Genomic DNA, 9,380 nt, shown 5'->3' with positions numbered 1-9,380 from the left:
CACAAGTGACTGGTGCATTAAGGACTCCCAGGCTGTAGGTGACCCCCTGGGATGTCATCATACCACTTAGCATCCCCATTATTCTTTTTAATTAAAATGAAATTAACATAATATAAAATTAATCATTTTAAAATGAACAATTCAGTGGCATTCAGTACATTCACAATGTTGAGCAACCACCACCCCAGTCGAGTTCCAGAACATTCCACCACCCCAAAAGAAAGTCCCATACCCATTAAGCAGCGACTCTCCATTCTCCCTCCCCCATCTCTCACCCTGACCCTTGGCAACCACTAATCTGCTTTCTGTCTCTTTGAATGCCCCTATTCTGGGCATTTGATATAAATGGAATCGTACAACATGTGACCTTTTGTATCTGCCTTCGACTTAACATAATGTTTTCGAGGTTCATCCAGGTTGTAACATGTGTCAGTCTTCCACTCTTTTTTATGACTGAATAATGGTCCAATATGTGGAGAGACCACATTTTGTTTATCCATGCCTCCAATAATGGACATCTGGGTTGCTTCTACTTTTTAGCTATCACGAATAATGCTGCTACAAACATTTGTGTAGAACTATTTATTGAGCGCTGTTTTAGGCTCTCTTGGGTATATACCCAGGAATGGAATTGCTGTGCATCTTCATCATGATATCCTCTCGTTTTTCCAGCCTTTATTCTGAATCTTTTTAGAGGCCAAGGAAAGCCAACTTTTCCTGTAAATAAGCAGATAGTAAATATTTTAGGCTTTGCAAGCCAGATGGTCTCTGATGCAACTACTCAACTCTGCCTTTGTAGCATGAAGCAACCACAGACAATCCGTAAAAAGTTTATGGCTCTTCAATAAAAGTTTATTGACAAAAACAGACAAAGGGCCAGATTTGGGCCTCAGGCTGTGGTTTGCCAACTCCAGCTCTAGGACAAGCCCAAGTGGATGCAGCCTCTTCCAAGCGCCCCATTTCACAGGAGAGGCACCTCCTCCAATCCAGCTTTCTATTGCCAGTGAGGATGAGCAAAGGAGACGGACCTAGCCTGTGGCAGAAGAGAGTTGAGGAACTTCCTTTGAAGCTGATTATGAAATATATGAAATCTTGGGATGTGCTTCTGCTATGAACAGTGGCATTGTGCTCTCTGTTGATGTAAGAGTCAGGCTGCCATCTTTCAGGTGGTTTTTGAGAATAAAAGTGTGTTGAGTACTTTGACCAATCTCTTGGTGTCCTTTCTAACATTCACCCTTTCTGAGATTTATCAGGGGAAAAAGGGCCGCTCATGCTCAAAAGCTCATTCACCCAACAAGCATTTACTGAGCCTTTACTGTGTGCAGGCACTATGCTAAATCTTAAGTATTTAAAATGATGCATTCCTGGAGGCTTTCTTTGGCAAGTTGGCTTGGATACCTCTAGTAATGGGGCGCTCACTACCTACACAGGGCATCCCACCCCATGGCTGGGCAGTTCTTTGCTCCTCAGAAGTACCTAAACCTCACCAGTATGCTTACACACCTCCCTCCCACCAGTCAAATATCAACAGGCACCCCCACCATAAACAGGCACACAGAGAACAGGTGAGGAAATGAGGAAACAGCAAGCAAACCAACAAAGAAACACTGAGTGCAGCTCTTCTCACTCCTGGTATTTCTAAAAAGCAGAACGAAATCAATTTCACACCCAAGACATCTTGAAATGTTCCCAAACTTGGGCAAAGTTGACAACTGAATTCTAAGGAACTGCTTCCCATTAAGAAGAAGACATTAGGAAAGAAAATTATCGGAACTCTTTGTTTAAACCATGGTCTCAGTCAGGCATGGTGACTCAGGCCTATAATCCCAGAACTTTGTGGGGCTGAAACGGGCAGATTGCTTGAGCCCAGGAGTTAAAGACCAGCCTGGGCAGTGCACTGAGATCCGATCTCTACAAAAACTTAAAAACTTAGCTGGGCACGGTGGGGTGAACCTGTGGTACCAGCAGCTACTCAGAAGGCTAAGGAGGGAGGATCGCTTGAGCCCAGGGGGTCAAGCCTGCAGTGAGCCATGACTGCACCACTGCACTCCAGCCTGGGCAACAGAACAGAGTGACACCCTGTCTCAAAAAACAAAAACAAAAATAACCTCATCTCCAGAAAAGGCAAATGAGAGGCTGGACAGCACAGAGATGAAAAACGCAGGCCTTGGGGCCTGGCAGGTCTGGGTTTGAAGGCTGCTCTTTTTCCCTTTAGCTGGGGGACCTGGGGCACGTCATTTCTTAGAGGAGGCAGAGTTTCCTCAACTGTAAAACCAGGTTAGAATAGTACCAACTGCATACGATGGCCGTGGGATGGAATGAGACACGCCATCTGTAGTGGCCACACGGAGCCACGAGCTATTACTAAGTCAGCAGGCCTTCCCACCTGGCCAATCTCTTGTGGCTAAACAGAAGAAGGTGCAGAAACACCGCAGAGATGGCTCCTAAGTGCCACGGAGGGGCTACGGATTCAATTAAAAGAAAAAAATAAAGTCTGGAGGAAATGGAGGCAGGCAGAGGTCAGGGACAGGAGAAAAGGGGAAGAAGCACAACTGAGGCATCCAAATGCAGAAGCCACTAGAAGCGGCGCCCCAACCCCACCCCTGCAAGAGCCTCCAAGAAATACTTGGCTGCATCACAGGCTTCACCTCTTCCTGCCCACACGCCTGCAAGATCCTGTTCTCAAGCTGCAGTCTGTGCGGAGTCGCAACCCACGAAACAGTTACGAAATCCATTCCAGTGTCTGCAGCCAGCAACGGATAAACGCGAAATAGAATAGGTCAGAGTGCTTGGCACATCTAGGGGAAGTGCTGTGTTGTGTGAAACCTTTTCAGTAATATGCACATATGTAGACCTGCTCATGTCATCTACATAAGGATATAGGCACACTTACACAGACTAGAATCAACACTGTCAGCGTGCAGTGTGCACAACGTATGGTAAGAGTAAGTACTGGTCGGGCGTGGTGGCTCGTGCCTGTAATCCCAGCATTTTGAGGCCAAGGTGGGAGGATTTGATGAGAACAGGAGTTCAAGACCAGCCTGGCCAATATAGTGAGACTCTGTCTCAAAAAAACAAAAAAAAAAAAGGTGAAAAAAAAGAGTATTATTCAGATAAACCTTTCCTATTATTATATATATGTATTCGCAATGTATATATCCATATATTCACACATATATACATATTTTGTTAAATTGTTTTTGGTTTTACACATACGTATATGCACACACACAATAGAACACGGGCTTCTTGCTGTGAGTTACGGTCGGGGAGATTGAAGCCACTGTCTAAAGCACCCTTCAGGAGTGGCTCCCAGGGCTCCGCGAGCCCCTGAGAGGGAAAACTGCTTGGAGCCCCTGGCAGTTCTATCCTGTGGCCCCACTGTGCTGCCAGGGAGCGCGGGCAGGGCAGGGGGAGCAATGGGATGTTCATTTATTTCCTGAAGAGGCCAGGGCATAACATTAATTCTAAATGTAACAATTAAATTCCAATTAAAACTCAATTTTAAATGTGAAAGTCTCTAATAGGTACCAACCAACGTCTCTCTGCATCCATGAGAACTTCCGGGTCCCCTACGTCAAAGTTATAAGCAAAGCTCGCACCAGAGAAAGTTCCGATTTTTCATGAACCTGAGTTGGATTCTCAGGAACCAAAGATTAGAGTATTGATTCTTCCAGCATCCAGCACATCTGATAGCACCCGGGGGGTTATAAACGGCAACAAATCCTGTGAAGTATCAGCCCAGAGAACACAATCTTTATTTTACAACACTTACAAAGAGATCCCCTAAGGTTTATTTTTAAAATAAATAACATTATAAAAAGCAATTTTAGTCACCAGCCTGTTGTTACAGCAAAATATCTGAGCCCCAGACTCCTAGGCAGATGCCATCACCAGCCTGTGTGTGATTAGGAAAACGGGGTCTGGTGAGGGTGGTGCCCCACTCAGTTGAGAGGCTCCCCTCTCAATCCCTGTCCATTTATCCTGCTGGGAGCTCTGTGGTTTGGGTCTCTATGTCTTCCTTTTTTTTGAGGTGTTAGATTTTTCCCCAAGTCAAAAAGGCTGGCATCCTTCTAAGTTACCAGCTAAGAACATCAAAACCCCCAGGGCTCCATGTCCCGCTGAAGGTCAGGGCGAGGCCTCCGCCCCTCAGCACCAGCCCCTCCCTCTCCTTCCCCCTCCATAAAGAGGACCAGGTGTGGTGGCTCACGTCTGGAATCCCAGCACTTTGGGAGGCCGAGGTGAGCAGATCATGACATCAAGAGATCGAGACCATCCTGGCCAACATGCTGAAACCCCATCTCTACTAAATATACAAAAATTAGCTGGGCATGGTGGCGCGTGCCTGTAGTCCCAGCTACTTGGGAGGCCGAGGCAGGAGAATCGATTGAACCTGGGAGGCGGAGGTTGCAGTGAGCTGAGATGGCGCCACTGCACTCCAGCCCGGTAACAGAGCAAGACCTCATCTCAGAAAAAAAAAAAAAAAAAAAAAGGAGGAGGAGGAGGACGAGGACAAGGAGGAGGAGGAGAAAAAGTAGGAGGAGAAAGAGGAGGAGGAGGAGGAGGAGAAGGAGGAGGAGGAGAAGGAGAAGGAGAAAATGAAGGAGAAGGAGAAGGAGAAAGTGAAGGAGAAGGAGAAGGAGAAAGTGAAGGAGAAGGAGAAGGAGAAAGTGAAGGAGAAGGAGAAAGTGAAGGAGAAGGAGAAGGAGAAAGTGAAGGAGAAGGAGAAGGAGAAAGTGAAGGAGAAGGAGAAAGTGAAGGAGAAGGAGAAGGAGAAAGTGAAGGAGAAGGAGAAGGAGAAAGTGAAGGAGAAGGAGAAAGTGAAGGAGAAGGAGAAGGAGAAAGTGAAGGAGAAGGAGAAAGTGAAGGAGAAGGAGAAGGAGAAAGTGAAGGAGAAGGAGAAAGTGAAGGAGAAGAAGAGGACAGGTGCCAGGCAGACATTCCTAGTAGGAAAGCTCTCATTCAAGGGGTCTAATCACAGACCCCCAAAGTGTCCTGTCTGTGGATAGAATTCCAGCAGTCTGGAACTTGCATAGAGAAAAAATGACTTTTTTTTTTTCACTAATCTCTAGCTGAACATTAGTATTTCCTTCCATCATTAACATACACAACAAGTCACAGAAGCAAGAACAGTACCTGGCACTTGGTCACCATTTAGAAATCACAGCTACTTTCATATGACACTACGTCTGTTCCATGAGTCTCAGAATAGCGTTCGTGCCCATCACTACATGGAAATGGGAGTAGTTATCAGAACTGTTGATAGATCTATGAAAACATTAATTTTTTAAAGAGCACAAATTAAAACAAATATTTGGGTAAATATGTATCAGTGTAATTGATTTCCTTTGTAACCCAGAGTGTTTTATTTTATACATTCAAAAGCATTCTGCTATTAAGGGGCCCACAGAGGTCATGGCACCCAAAGAGGAAGGAACCCCTGCCCTCACCAAAAACTCAGCTCACGGGGCCGACACACACAGGAGACCCCTAACCAAGGCTGTGGGCCACATGGGTGCAGACTCTGAGAGAGGCTGCGGGGAGATGGTTACTCCTCGGTCATCCAGCAGCATCTTCGCCATATTCACACTTTATAATAACTAAACTGACTCAAAGCGTTTTGTGGAGCAGAAATGGCTGACGGTAATCTCTTTTTTCTCACATAACAGTTTACGGACAGTATGCAAGCCATTGCACTAGAACCCCACAACTGCTAGGCTGGCAAGCTGGGTATGTTGTCATTTCTTAAATAAAGAAGCTGAGACGCAAAGGAATGTAATGCTTTGTTCAGAGTCATTGAATCCACCTGCTGGTGGCAGAGCGAAGCCTCGCAGCTGTCTTCTGACGCCAAGTCCCGGCACCTGGCTGGGCTGCCGCTCCAGGGGCGGGCATACCTTGCACCTGCGGGCATATATTGCGCATGCGCCCTGTGCTGGCCCCGCCTTCCACACCCGTGCCCAGCCCCTTGGTATGAACTTAGGTGCATGGGACACCCTGTGACGATGATCATTAGGACAAGTATGCACTTGCTTATTGTCCTGGGAGTCCCTTGGCTTCTCACAAGCTTGAAGCGCTGCGCCCCCCACTGTCCCAGTGCCATGACAAGCCATGCAAAGGTAAACAATAGCAATAACTAACGGTCACTAGGCGGGACAGTCCACTTTCCCCAGAATATCTGCAAAAATGCATGCCAAAGGTAGTACGCCATTTCCATTTCCCGACCCGCTGCTGCACTTACAGTCCTCCTGCTTCTTCTCCAGCTGGGTCTCCCAATAAAATCCAAGGCCTGGAGAGGGAGGGTTCTGGCTCCTGGCCCCTGTCACTGGGCTGGCCTGGATGGTGGCCTGGCGATGCCGGGGGAGCCAGCTTCATGCACACCAGTCCTCTCATCTCCCCGTGCAGGGAGTAGGAAGGACACTTTTCCTCCCATTTTACAGATTCAAAAATAGAGCCCACCAGTGTGTGTGCAAGCCGGGTTGGCACCTGAGTCCCCACCCTCCCTTCTTGGTTCAATGTAGGACAACAAGGGCTCATGGGCTCCATGCCTGCTGCATGAGACTGAATTATCCTTCCTCTCTGTTTTACAGTCAAGATCCCCCCACAAAAGGACTTTCTGGCAAAAACAGCTCTTTGTCCTCTTCCCCTGTCTTCTGACCTCTTAAACTTCCCTCCAGCTTCTGGAACTTCTTTGAAGGGAATCTCCCTAAACTACTCGTCACAGAATTACATGGGGTGGAGCTGGAACATTTTTGCTTAGGATGCAAGATCCTGTTTAAACTGCACTCTGTTTCGAAGCTCTGGTGTTTAGCCTCTCTCTGTCTCCTGGGCTTGTGGGGGTGGGGAGGGGTGGGAGTGGCGTGACTCACTGCAGTAGGTTGCATATAAACCTTGTTGGTGCAAGATGGGTGAGTATTCAGGTGCACATATTTGAATGACCACCTGCATATCATCAGGCCTTGGATAGCATCTCTACTTTCTTGGGAGATTGGAGGTAAGGATACAAAACGCTGCAGAGACTCACCGAGTCTCCAAGCAAGAAAAGAGTCAACAGCAGCTGAAAGTTGCGGGGGCAGGGGATGGTGAAGTTCAGGACCTAGCCCTGTTGAGCTTGAGCAAGGTCAAAATTTTCCTGACATCTTCTGGGTATTTCCACAGTTGAGAATGCTAAATGGTGTGGGCAGGTTGCTGGGTGCCAAGTACAACATGATGGACAGCTGGGCACTTACTGGACCCACGCTAGTGGCTGTACTGCTGTGTGGCCAGTCCTGGCAGTGGGAGGTAGGAGATGACCAGGGCTTCACAAAGAGAGAACAGATATTTCCTCCACAGTGAAGGAGGAGCTGCCACTCTCACCTTCTCTCCACCTTCTGGCCAGTGTCTCTAACATGCTCAACACCTGGGGTGCTTGCTAAAGATACAGGTTCCAGACCCTGTCCCACAGCTACAGAAGCCAGCTTCCCACTCTGGGGAGCTGCAGTTCAACAAGCACCCCCCTATGCCCATGGTTCCCGAATACTGATGGGCATCAGAATCTCCAGACACTTGTCAAAATCCACGCCTTTCCATTTACCCCAGTCTATGAATCAGCATCTCCAGAAACCAGGCCAGATGATTCTCAGGCATCTAAAGTTTGAGATCTTACTTTGGATGAGTGATTTTCAAAGTGTAGTCCCCAGACAAGCAGCACCTGTGTCACCTGGGCGCTTGTTAGACATGCACATTCTGGGGCCCCACCCCAGACCTCCGGAGTCAGAAACCTGGGACGGGGCCCCGCCCTCCAGGTGAGAGCCACTGGAGTAGACTGTGAGCTTCCCAAGGCCAGGGACTTGTCCTGGTCACAGCTTAGAGTGTGGGACTTGGTGCTGAGTCAGCACTGGGGCTCTCCCTGGCTTCTAAGAGAAGTGAATGAGTTTTGCTCACCACTGACTGCCCAGGAGACCCCACCTGGGCCAGAAGGAGCTGCCTGCTGTCTCCCTCTCCCAGGTGCCAGAACACAGCTCCTTGGGTACCTGTATTTGCGGGGAAGGCTGCTGTATGGGGAGAGAGCAGGCCTTGCCCTCAGTCTGGCTAACTCCTTACAGCTCCAATTTAATCTATCTTTCTCTGCAGCTGCAAAGGAATTGCCCCGTGCCTTATGCATTTCGCCTCAGAGTCCCACGAGTGCAATGTCCAGTGTGGGGTGTGCTTTCTCTACTTGCTTACAGCACAGAACAAATATGCCTCTGCTCCTATATGAACATGAACTGCTCATTCTAGTGATGGCTCTGAACAAAGCCAGGGGCCCCCTTTAAGTTGGCTTGAACGTTTGCATTTCTGTTCTAGTCCTTCTCATTTACAGAAAACACATGGAGCCCTCCAAGCCCTTGCCACCCCTTTCCAGTCCTATTCCGCTCTTCCCTCACCCTTCCCAGACCAGCTCAGCACCCCTCATCCGGGAAACTTCTCTAGCCCTTTCCAGCCCTGGCTGATCCACCTGCTCTCCAAAGGTGAAGAAGCCGTTGCCTTCCATGAGTATTTGGCACTTTGGGGCTCTCTTGAACCTTTGTCTTATTTCCCCACTAAAAATGACAGTCTGATCAGGGCAGGGTCAATATTTATTGTTTTATTTTCATTCCATCAAATTACTCAGCACCCCAGAGAGTTTTGATCATGAAGGTGCTCAGTAAGTGTTGGACGGCAGCATAGAGGTCAAGCACAAAAGCAAGAAACCACATGGCCACTGCTGCGGATGAGTGTCTCTGGATGTGCCCACACCCTTAGAATGGTTCCAGATCAACTGGGCATCTGTCCAGCAGCCTAGGAGTGGGCTTTGGATCCTTTACAAAAACAAGAAGGCAGTAGCACCCCTTGAGAACTATGCTGCCCTACAGTTAACCTGCCTCTAAGGTACAGGCCCTTCCAATCTGCTCAAGTGTGAGGTCAGGAATTCGAGACCAGCCTGGCCAACATGGTGAAACCCCATCTGTACTAAAAATACAAAAATTAGCCGGGCGTGGTGATGCACACATGTAATTCCCAGCTACTCAGGAGGCTTAGGCAGGAGAATCACTTGAACCAGGGAGACAAGAGGTTGCAGTGAGCCGAGATCACGCCACTGCACTCCAGCCTGGACAACAGAGCGAGACTCCGTCTCAGAAAAAAAGAAAAAGAAAAAAAAAGCAGGGAGAAGGACCTTGGAATAGGCTTCATCAGACCTGTGTTCAAATTAATCACTACGTATTATTAATATCAGAATAAAAGTTAGCCTTCAGCTGACCTCCGCCACTGCTCTCCGCTGGCCCACTCCAGAGGGATCGGCTCTGCACCCTGGATTTCTGCCCTGCCTGCACCCTCCCAGGAAGACGCTGCCTCTGCCCTGTGTTGGGGGGCATTTGAGTTTG

General features: G+C 48.3%; 1 long non-coding RNA gene across 1 annotated transcript; it reads right to left on the bottom strand.

Moving 5' to 3' along the window:
* Positions 1 to 830: 830 nt before the first annotated feature.
* LOC144339652 (uncharacterized) lies at positions 831 to 6,692 on the bottom strand. The gene is made up of 3 exons (XR_013414909.1): positions 6,239 to 6,692; positions 5,137 to 5,227; positions 831 to 3,726 (listed from the first exon to the last, which is right to left on the bottom strand). It is a non-coding gene; the product is annotated as an uncharacterized LOC144339652 (long non-coding RNA).
* Between the last annotated feature and the right edge of the window lie 2,688 nt (positions 6,693 to 9,380).

This window comes from Macaca mulatta, chromosome 3 (assembly GCF_049350105.2).
Source record: "Macaca mulatta isolate MMU2019108-1 chromosome 3, T2T-MMU8v2.0, whole genome shotgun sequence".
NCBI classification, from domain to species: Eukaryota; Metazoa; Chordata; class Mammalia; order Primates; family Cercopithecidae; genus Macaca; species Macaca mulatta.
The sequence above is the reverse complement of the archived record's forward strand: the minus strand, read 5'-3'. Positions and strand labels throughout refer to the sequence as shown.